This window comes from Zonotrichia leucophrys, chromosome 8 (assembly GCF_028769735.1).
Source record: "Zonotrichia leucophrys gambelii isolate GWCS_2022_RI chromosome 8, RI_Zleu_2.0, whole genome shotgun sequence".
Classification (NCBI taxonomy): Eukaryota; Metazoa; Chordata; class Aves; order Passeriformes; family Passerellidae; genus Zonotrichia; species Zonotrichia leucophrys.
Window position 1 is genome coordinate 27,606,587 of NC_088178.1, and position 11,511 is coordinate 27,618,097.

The 11,511-nt window shown below is 49.0% G+C and overlaps 1 protein-coding gene, 1 long non-coding RNA gene and 1 pseudogene across 2 annotated transcripts in view; 1 reads left to right on the forward strand and 2 right to left on the reverse strand.

Annotated features, from left to right (window-relative positions):
• LOC135450762 (cytochrome P450 2J2-like) overlaps window positions 1-11,511 on the reverse strand; it is a 29,591-nt gene that overhangs the window by 7,503 nt on the left and 10,577 nt on the right. The gene's annotated exons all lie outside the window — the stretch shown is intronic.
• Window positions 1-11,511, forward strand: part of LOC135450769 (uncharacterized) — a 63,057-nt gene that overhangs the window by 488 nt on the left and 51,058 nt on the right. The window contains exon 3 of the long non-coding RNA XR_010441155.1: window positions 64-1,040. This is a non-coding gene — a long non-coding RNA (uncharacterized LOC135450769). The remainder of the gene's footprint in view (window positions 1-63; window positions 1,041-11,511) is intronic.
• On the reverse strand, window positions 2,724-8,871 carry LOC135450764 (cytochrome P450 2J2-like; annotated as a pseudogene).

The window sequence follows — 11,511 nt, forward strand, 5'->3', positions numbered from 1 at the left end:
ATCATTGCATTTAAGTAAAGGAAAAAAAAAAAGAAGATCACTTCAATCATTTATTCTTTCCAGGAGTAGGGGAGGAAACTCCAAGGTAATGAAGAAACACAAGTTGGAAATGAAAGACAGAATAGATCAATATTTATTCACTAAGCCAGTGCAAATAATACAAGCTGCAGCCACAAGCCAGAGGTCAGACCTACAGCAGAAGGAACACAAAAATGGAGAGAAACCAGTGCCTCATCCCGAGTGGTGCTGAAGACTTGATAAGTCAAAATAAGTCCTTGTATCTTTTATGTTTTCTCTTTCACAAAGACAAAAACACAACATGGGAGCCCGTGACTGTGACACAATAATTAAAACGCAATAGGATTAAAGTGATCAGTCGGAAGGACAGCTCAGTGACAGAATCCCCGTGTGCCCGGCGTGGCAGGGATGTGATGTGCAGAGCACTCTCCCCTGTGGCATAAATCTGCCACTGCACAGGGATTGCTTTGTACCGCAGCAAAGCCGCTACTGCCGGGGACAGAGGAGAAAACCAGCGGAAATGAAACTCGATGTAATCCTCTTTTCCTGTTAACTATTCCATATCCTACATGGGTACCCACAGAAAAGTCACTTATGAAAGGTAAGAAGCAAAAAACCAACAAAAACAAGAAGAAGAAGAAGAAGAACCTTTGCTATAGTGACTATAGTCCAAACTGAAGCACACAGGAGACAGCATTTCTAAGCACAAATGCTTGGTCACGTAAATGGAAAACTTCTCTACAAGTTGCGTATTTAATTAACTCTTATCTAAAGAGGCCTGGCATAGGAAGAAGCTGTGTCCATGGTGCAGGGTGCCCTGTCCCAGCTGCTTCCTTGGCCCCCTGCTACGTCCATGCTGCTCACACAGACACAAATCTTTGCCAGAAGCAGAGGGGAAGTGCTGACCTTGTGACCTGCCACCACAAAACCACTGTTCCAACACTTCCTTCCTGAGAGCCAGCACTGAACCACCACGGGCATGTCCCTTCCAACTCTGCTGTTCCCTTTCTGCTGCGCTTCAGGTGAGCTGCTCCCCAGCAACCTCAGGGGATTATTTTGTTGCAGCTTTTCTGATTTGGATTTTACTAGCACAAACCTTTTGCTTTTCTAATATAAAACTGCTGTATCATATTTTTATAGCCCTTCCAGACCTGGTGAAAGCACAGCTCCTTGTGCCATCCCACTGGGGCTGGGCTGTGGTAGAAGCAGCTTCTGCTCCCCTGTAGCCTTGTAATTAAAATTCCCATATACTCTTTGAGATCTGAAAAAATTCTTGCTGCTGCAGAGGTCTATTTTATATTTTAGATATCTTTTATCCCTGGAAGTGTCCAAGGCCAGGCTGGATGGGACTTGGAGCAACCTGACTTTGTGGAAGGTGGCCCTGCCCATGCCAGAGGGGCTGATCTTTAAGATCCCTTTCAAGCCAATCTATTCCTTGATTCTGTGATTTCCATCACACAGCTGCAATGTGGTGCTGCAAGGAGTTTCTACTACCCTGAGACCAATCCCACCTGAGACTCAGGATTGGCTGTGGCCACCAGAATGTCCAAATTGATCCTGAAGGAGCTGTGCCAGAAGCTGTGTTCACCTGGGAGAAATTTGCTTCCTCTAGGAAGAGGTGAATTGTACTCCAGGGAAAACTGAAAAGGGGAAACGATTGCTCTCTGCTCATTTCCTCAGCAGGACAGCAGGAGCTGGAGGTGTGTGTTCCTGGTGCTGTGCTGATTTCCTGATTTCCCATCCTGCTCCTGGGATCTGCAGTGTCTGCCTGGAGGTCTCAGCAGGCTCCTTGGAGTGCAGCTCTTGCCCAGTTCAGTGCATTCACTGGTGTTAACCATTGGCTGCCAATTGTTGCGCTGTGTTGTAATATCCTGTTTTAAACTTCCGGGTTCCTTCCCCAGGTGTGCCAATACTTCTCTTCTTCTTCCCTCCTCCCCCCCTTACTGGGCTGTCAATCAGTTTTAACATTCCAGCAAGGCACATTGTGGTTCGTCACTTTCAAAAGATGCCCCTATGCCCAGAGGTCATTGGCCTGTCTAGGTGTCATCCTCCCCTGAGACCCTGCCCCTCCCACCTGGTTGGTGGCTCACCTGTCCCTTCCCTCCCCCTCCCCCAGGAGCTTAAAAGGTCAATCAGGCCATACGGTTGGGATTCTGTTGGAGCTGTTAGACCTTTGTGACCATGGAATAATGCTCTGGATATTTACCCTCCCGCAGAATCCGTCTCCTTCCTCCTCACCATAAACTGAAGCCTTCCCTCCTGAGGTAAATGGAATTCCTAACGAGCCTGGACTTGTTCACTGCCCAGCTGCAACCTCCAGCAAGCTAAAGGTGTCTCTGGGGTGATACACCACAGTTGTCACCTTTGGCCCAGCAGCAAGGTTCAGATGGGCCCAGGCACAATCTACCTGGTAATATTTGGATTCATATTCCAATAGCCAATCTTGGGACTGTTTCATTGTGTAGATGATGGTTCAAAATAGTAACTTGATGGTGTTATTTCCCAAGGCAGCCTCTTCCTCCTCAGACTGTTGAGTTCAGCTGAACTGCATTGTGTGTTGCTGGAGCTCACCCCACTGCCCTTGGACACACCAGCCCCTCCACGATGCTGGGCAGGTAAACAGAGGATTTTGCATATTATAATTCTAGCTGTGCTGCTAGGATCATTTTCCCCATCACTTCTGCAGGAATTGCCTTTGCTTTTACAGTGCCAACCTCCTGCAGTGCAGGGCCAGAGACACAGGGCATGGCCAAAGCCTACAGCCCCTGCTGGACATGGCCTCTGTTCACTTGGTAGAACACTTCATGACAAAAAAGCTTTGATACAAATTTATTATGTATGAGAAAAATTTTAGAGAGTTACTTTTTATTTACATAACTACATATTAAGGAAATGTCAAATTAATTAATGCGTTAATGTTATAAAACAAAAGCTGGTATTGCTCTCCCACTGTACCCAGCCACAGTGAGTGGCTCCACCGTGCAGTCTCTAGTGTCCCTCATTTTGCCAAGGTGAACCATGGCCATCCATCACCAAATTAGGAAATCCCCAAGCCCCTCATTAATTTACAGTGCCATAGGACAAGCCTAATAATGCCCTGGAAACCCCTAGGTTGATCCCATGATCACACCATCATGGGATACAGACTGCAAGGTCTAATTGTGAAAAAAATGATTTTACAATTTCTTTGAAAGAAATAAACCAGCCAGCCTCCTGCTAGAGCTGTCAAGGGCCTGTTTGCAGCAGCCCTGACAAAGGATTCTCCATGTGAGGGTGGTGGCCAAGGCTCCCCTAGCGAGGCACAGCACAGATCTTGTAGGGCTGTGGGGCCATTGCAATGCCCATCATGGGCTGGAGGCTGAGCGTGGTGTCTGGGGGTGCCTGGAAGGTGAATTTCTGGAGCAGGGAGGTGAAGAAGAGGAAGAGCTCGGAACGGGCCAGCAGCTCTCCCAGGCAGGAACGCTTCCCTGTGGAGACAGAACCCACAGCATCCTCAGAGTGTGCTCTTGCTGCTGAAAATGCTTCTGCCTGTGCTTAGTACTGTGGTCCAGCTGTGCTACCCCATTCCTGGGTGAGTTTTTCAGTCCAAACCAAGCTTCCCAACAATACTTTGGCATTAGAGCGTGATCTGCCCCCAGATTGCATGACTTTTTACACACACACATATATAGAAGGAGTCCTAGTAAAATATATGTATTGTATAAGTGGCCTTGCCCCAATCCTCGTTGTTCTAAATGGGCTGCGGCTGTGGCTAATGAAGATAACTGAGATAAAAGGGGGTGGGTTGGCCACTCAGGGTTAGTCTTGGAGGGGACCTGGTGAAGAGGCAGGAGCAACACTGCTGTGAAGAGCTGCTTGTTGGAAAACCACCCAGAAGGTATGGGACTCTAGAAACAGGATAACAGCAATATGAATACAACCTGTGGTGACCCCGACGTGATAGAAGATAGGACAGCCGAGAGCTGTGGCAGCCTGAGAGCTGGGACTCTAGAAATATAACAACAACACTCACATGACCTGGATGTTCCCATGCTGGGAGAGCTTAGTAAAGAGGGCTACCAGAGGAGATGATGGTGCTGGTGCTAAAAGCAACTTGCCCATGGAAGCTGCTGGCTGGGGAACCCTGTGGTGGCCACAGTGAGGCCCCTGGTGAGCTCAGCCATGGGGAGCAGAGCAATGGTCTCAGTGAAGATGTTCCTAAGATCTCTGGAATTGACATGGTTTTTTATTCCTCCTCATTTCTCTTCTGTGGACATGAAAGACAGAAAAGGGCTCCAAGTGTGGTTGTGGAGGCTTTGGGGAGGCAATGGGAGCATTTTGAGCAGCACCTCCATGGTGCACATGCCCTTGCCATTGCTGTTTTCCTGTCTGTCTCCACCTTGCAGTTGGAAACCCAAGCCCATGTGCACCATAACTCAGCAAATCTTACCTGTAGAAAATGGTAGAAAATACTCGTTTTTCCAGAACTTCCCATCCTTCAGAAAATGCTCGGGGTTAAAAGTATCAGGGGTTTTCCACTCATTCTTGTCAAACAGCAGAGAGGTTAAATTTGTCATTACAATAGTGCCCTAAGAGGAAAAAAGAAAAATAAATCACACTTTTCTGGCACTGACAACAGGAGGGGCAGTTTTGTCTTCCAGTCTCCTCTCCATGAAGAACATCCTTACTCAAATTCTACTGAAATTATTTGTGCAACATCCCACAGCAAGCCCAGATTTTCTACTACTTGTCTGTTTGGAGCTGCAGTTATGTAACTGCATTTTCCCTCATCAGCATCATTTTTATCTCTTGTAATCTTGGGCTAAAGTCCCTCTAAGAGCTCGGAGCTGTGCCTCAAAGGCATGTGTGGGGTGGGGCACTATTCAGGGAGCTGGAGAACTTTGGATGGCAAAATCCATGTTGAGCAGGAGTGAACTCTGGACAGGGCAGGGACAGTGTCTGCACAGGAGGGACCTGGCCTGGCACCGTGCCTGGGGAGCTGGGAGTGTCCCTGGAGTGCCCGCACTTCCCAGCACTCTGGAGTTTACCTTTGGGATGTAGTATCCATCCACGTAGGTGTCCTCTGATGCCATTCTTGGCACGTTGAAAGGGATAACGTTGCCTTTCCTCTGCACTTCGTGGATGACAGCGTTGGTGTAGTGCAGCTTGTTCCTGTCCTCCAGGGCTGGGGGCCGTGCCTGGCCGATGACCGCGTCGATCTCGGCTTGCACCCGGGCTGGGAAAGAGCAGGAATGAGCCCAGGGAAAAACCCTTGGAACAATACAAGGGTATTGCTGTAAGGGTCTACCAAGGGACCTCTTATGGGAGTGTGGGGACGCTCCCAACTGGTCTCTCACAGAGCTTTGAGGGATGAAAGCAAGGCAAAATATGTTTTTGCTAATTGTACCTTGAATTTCTGGATGTACGGCCATAAACAGCAAGGCCCAGCGGAGCGTTGAGGACGTGGTCTCAGTCCCAGCAAACATCAGGTCAAGTGAACAGGCCATGAGGTGCTCCTCCTGGAAGGTGTTACTGTCGCGGTCCTTCAGGAGAAGGAGTGTTAGTGCCACAGGAATGGTGAGGGTGTCCTGGCACCAGGCTTGGTCCAGACCACCCCAAGGATTTTGGCAGATGCTGCTGACCCCTCGCATCCCCACCCTGCTGATGCGTGGCTGAACCTGACGTCGGTCCTGAGCTCATAAAAGGCTACACAGGCAGCTCAGAGAATCGGGGCTGGTTTCCCATCCCCTCTGGTTCTATGCCCCACTCCAGGAGGGTTTTCTCCCCACTGCTGACCTTGGAGATCTCCAGCAGGTAGCTGTCGATGTAGTCCCGGCTCTCTGAGGGGTTCCAGTCCTCCTTGTGTTTGTTGATCTGCTCTTGCATAAAGTTTTGCAATAACCTCCAGTATTTGAAAATGGTTTGGTGAGCTCCAGGTAAATACTTCATTATAGATGGGAAATTGTTGTACAGCTTTGAACATAGAAGGAGAAAGACAAATTGAATAAAGAACTTCAAAAACTCTTCTGATATCAAGACTTCAGCCTGCAATTGCTCCTGCTGAACTTCTGGAGCTGGTGCAAACATCTCAGCTCCAGAAGAGCAGAATTCTCATTATGGGGTAACTTGTGTGTTACCCAGTCTTTCAGCAGGCAGGTTGGCAATCAGTGGGCAGGAAAAGTGATTTTGGATGACAGAGAGCCGTGCGAGCGTGACATAACCTAAGCAGAAGGCAGAAAGAAATGACAGGCAAATCTACCCTGTGCTAGGGATCAGGGAATGACAGCTCTGGTGATGACAACACTGTGATTTAAGGTTGACTCCAGAGAAGAAACTATGCCCTGAGTTGGTGGCAGGAGGTCTCTACCTGGCTTGTGACAGCTCCATGGAGGGCAGTCATTTCATTCATCAGCTTCAGCAGTCTTTGGAAATCGTCATCGTGGTAGTCAAACCGATTGCCAAAGATGAGGGAGCAGATGACATTTGCAACAGCATTAGTGATTTTCAACTGAGGGTTGAAAGGATTCCCTGGAGAAGAGAAAGATCAGTTCTCTTCTACTCTTCTCAGAAAAGTAGAAAACACATGTCAGAGGTAAAGCAGTCAAGAAATATGAATGAAATGAGTGGCCCCTAATGGGCACTGTCCTGTATCTGTGCTTTCCTGGGGTGCACGGCTGACCCCATGATCTGGCCAAGCTTTGCAGAACAACCCCAGTGGTCCCAGTTCAATCACTTTATGGAGATGTTTGTTTACATCTGAAAACAAGGTCTGCAGGATGTCATTTAGGTTCATTGGAAACATCAGTATTTATGCACACACAGAGAGGAGTAGACTGAAGGTGGGCTGTGAATAATGCTGTGGGTGTTGCCTGGTGCATTCCCCAGCCAGTTGGAAGGCAAAACACCATAGGAAGGAGCAGGTATGCTGGCAGTGTTGTAGCATCGCCTGCAAGGTGCGGTATTTTTCAGCATGCACGCCCTGCCAGGATGAACACTCACCCTGTTCAATCCTAAACACATCCACCAGGTATCTGCACTCCTCCTAGATGCACTCACCCTGTCCATCCCTAAACACATCCACCAGGTATCTGCACTCCTCCTGGATGCACTCACCCTGTTCATCCCTAAACACATCCACCAGGTATCTGCACTCCTCCTGGATGCGCTCCTCCAGGCTCCTCTTCCCCAGGCCGAAGTTCCGGAGCGTGGTCAGGGTGAACCTCCTCTGTGCCTTCCACTGGTGCCCGGTGGAGAAGATCAGTCCTGGCAGGAAAATCCCTGTGAGCCACGGCCGATCTCCCACTGAGGGAGAAAAGCTCCAGGGCTCTGCCTTGACTCCAGCGGACTCAGACCTCTGCAGGGTCGAAGCTTGGACCTTACAGGTGAGGCATGTCTTGAGGGGTAACTCACTACCGTCTTCTGAATATCCATCATCGATGGGAATGGTCAGGGCGTTCCAGGAACTTGTCTCCTTGGTTTACGAGCACTTCCTTCACCAGCCGCATCCCAGTAACCAACACAACCCTCATGCCGCCCATGTGCAAGCCGAAGATGTTACCATATCTTTTAATTTGCTGGGAGGGGACATAAAAAAAAGGGGTTTTTCATTTGCAATGGATTCCTGGTGAACAGGACACCCTTGTCAGGGACATGGGTAAAAATAAAGGAAGAGTGGGAGGGGGACAGAATGTGGCACTCTACCTGAGAAGAGTTTTTTTTTTTTCTTTTTTCTAAATCAGTGATTGGGATTCTGTTAATTGGCCATAAATCAAAGCAAACCTCACCACGTTTGATTTTTCAGTCCCATGTTTTCCCGTTGTTGTTCCACCCCATTCCAGCCCCCCCTCAGACCTGTTGGGTTTGTACATCTGTGACTGCACCTGTGTGATCGTGCTGTGACCTTTGCCCATGGAATCACTCCACACTTGTCACCCTGCTTGGACTCAGGTAAATGTCACCGATGAGGACAAACCTCCTGCCTGCCTCCCCTACCTGTGGGGTTTGGGTTATCCCTTTCCCTGCATGGCTGGGGAAGTGTCGCTGCAATCCCTCCATCCCTTCCCCGTGCTGCTCACCACCTACATACCCTCTGCATTCCCCACAGGATCTTTGAAGTCTACGAGGTAGAGGTGCCCCAAAAAGGGCAGGCGGAGTGGGGTGGGAGGGAAATTCTTTGGATTTCTGTTCTTCATGTAGTCTGCAATGAGCAGGAAGATGAAGAGAAAGATGAGGAATGTCTGGAGGGAGACGCTGTCCCAGAGGAAGTGCAGCATGGCTGGATGCTGGGGCTCTGCAGGGACGTGTCCCACAGCAGGTCAGGCAGGTTGAGCTCACAGGGCACCACTGAGCCCCCAGGTCCAGGGGGAGATGGGTGATGTGCTGGCACAGCTGTGGGTGCAAACACAGGACAGCAAGGAGTGGCTTTTGCAGCCTGCTCTTGAGGCTACATTCAGACTCTGGCTTTCCCAGCTTCCAGATAGGATTAAACCCCTTCTTGATTAAACTGAAACATTCCCTCTCATCTGATTTAAAACAAACACACCATGAACCAGAACACCTCCAGCTTCCCTCTTCCCCTCCAGACTCCTCTCAGTACTTGACTTTACCCCAGTGCCCCATGCCCTTGTCTGAAAGATAGAAATGAGCCTTGTGGTATTTAGATTAAAACATGGCAATTTGAGCATGCAGCTCCCACAAACCCATCTCCCAGGATGACCCTGCTTCCTCCTTCCCAGGGGTCCTCACCGTGCTACATCCCAGTTTCAGCTTCTCAGGGAGTCTGCAGCTGCTCCGAGAGCCTCGTGCTTTCCTTGTTTACAGCAGCTCCCTTCCTGGTATGAGGAGTCCTGGCCCAGCCCCTGGTCTCAGGGAACACCGAGATAAGGTTGCACAACCTCTCCCAACCCATCTGACTGCGTTTTGTGTTTCCGTGTATGGCTGACGTGGGCTGGGAGTGAACAGCTGTCCCGGAACTCAGCACTTCATGAGCACCAACATTTTCTGATCTCCAGCAGAGCAGTGCAGGCAGAGCAGCTGCCTCTGGCCATGCCCTGAGCTCTCCAGCCATCCCTCCCCACCTGCCTTGTCCTTTGGGTCACAGCCCACGGGGAAGCTGCTCCCAAAGCCCCACAGAGCTGGTGAAGGTGCTGGGAAGCCGATGCAGATGCCCAGCTCTGCAGGCTGGAGCCCTTTGCTGGGAGCTGGCAGCAGAATGTGCTACATTTTCCCACCCAGGAGCAGCTCTGGGTTAGGGCGGAGTTCATGCACATGGACCATGTGGAACTTTGATGTGTCTGTTGTGTTTTACTGTGAAAGAAGCAGGGAGCAGCAGCATTTTGCCCCTGCATCATGGGGCTCTGTCACAGCCCCTTGCAGTCATCAGCTGCCTCCTCTTGCTCTGGGGGATGTTTTGGGTGCCTTTTCTCTCTTTTGGGGCCATCAGTTGTGGCTGTTTGGATCATTGTCCAGTGCTGATGACAAGGCACAGAGGTGCAGCAGAGCCACTGTAGTGATGCCATACACATGTTCTCCATAACCTTAATTACCTTACACTGGGAAGCTGGAAAAGTCAAATCTCTGTTTTACTGTCAAATTTTAAGGGGAGAGGCCTGTTTTTGAGAATATCTCTTTTAATCTCTGGTTTTTAAGCACACTTAGGCATGAGTCCCTGGAGATACATGTGTTCACCAGCAGTGACATGAGAGGATCCACTTGAAAATTAAACAAGTTCATGCCTCCTGCCTTTAAGGTATGGCATCATTGCATTTAAGTAAAGGAAAAAAAAAAAAGAAGATCACTTCAATCATTTATTCTCTCCAGGAGTAGGGGAGGAAACTCCAAGGTAATGAAGAAACACAAGTTGGAAATGAAAGAGAGATCAATATTTATTCACTAAGCCAGTGCAAATAATACAAGCTGCAGCCACAAGCCAGAGGTCAGACCTACAGCAGAAGGAACACAAAAATGGAGAGAAACCAGTGCCTCGTCCTGAGTGGCGTTGAAGACTTCATAGGTGAAAAAAAGCCCTTGTATCTTTTATGTTTTCTCTTTTACAAAGACAAAAACACAACATGGGAGCCCGTGACTGTGACACAATAATTAAAAACGCAATAGGATTAAAGTGATCAGTCGGAAGGACAGCTCAGTGACAGAATCCCCGTGTGCCCGGCGTGGCAGGGATGTGATGTGCAGAGCACTCTCCCCTGTGGCATAAATCTGCCACTGCACAGGGATTGCTTTGTACCGCAGCAAAGCCGCTACTGCCGGGGACAGAGGAGAAAACCAGCGGAAATGAAACTCGATGTAATCCTCTTTTCCTGTTAACTATTCCATATCCTACGTGGGTGCCCACAGAAAAGTCACTTATGAAAGGTAAGAAGCAAAAAACGAACAAAAACAAGAAGAAGAAGAAGAAGAACCTTTGCTATAGTGACTATAGTCCAAACTGAAGCACACAGGAGACAGCATTTCTAAGAAAAAATGCTTGGTCACATAAACGGAACAATTCTCTACAAGTTGCGTATTTAATTAACTCTTATCTAAAGAGGCCTGGCATAGGAAGAAGCTGTGTCCATGGTGCAGGGTGCCCTGTCCCAGCTGCTTCCTTGGCCCCCTGCTACGTCCATGCTGCTCACACAGACACAAATCTTTGCCAGAAGCAGAGGGGAAGTGCTGACCTTGTGACCTGCCACCACAAAACCACTGTTCCAACACTTCCTTCCTGAGAGCCAGCACTGAACCACCACGGGCATGTCCCTTCCAACTCTGCTGTTCTCTTTCTGCTGCGCTTCAGGTGAGCTGCTCCCCAGCAACCCCAGGGGATTGTTTTGTTGCAGCTTTTCTGATTTGGATTTTACTAGCACAAACCTTTTGCTTTTCTAATATAAAATTGCTGTATCATATTTTTATAGCCCTTCCAGACCTGGTGAAAGCACAGCTCCTTGTGCCATCCCACTGGGGCTGGGCTGTGGTAGAAGCAGCTTCTGCTCCCCTGTAGCCTTGTAATTAGAACTCCCATATAATCTTTGAGATAAAAAAAAAAATTCTTGCTCTGTCTGCTGCAGAGATCTATTTTATATTTTAGATATCTTTTATCCCTGGAAGTGTCCAAGGCCAGGCTGGATGGGGCTTGGAGCAATGTATTTTCCGGAAGGTGGCCCTGCCCATGCCAGAGGGGCTGATCTTTAAGGTCTCTTTCAAGCCAAACTGTTCCTTGATTCTGTGATTTCCATCACACAGCAGCAATGTGGTGCTGCAGGGAGTTTCCACCACCCTGAGCCCAATCCCACCTGAGGCTCAGGATTGGCTGTGGCCACCAGAATGTCCATATTGATGCTGAAGGAGCTGTGCCTGAAGCTGTATTCACCTGGGCGAAATTTGTTTCCTCTAGGAAGAGGTGAGTTGTACTACAGGGAAAATTGAAAAGAGGAAAAGATTGCTCTCTGCTCATTTCCTCAGCAGGAGAGCTGGAGCTGGAGGTGTGTGTTCCTGGTGCTGTGCTGATTTCCTGATTTC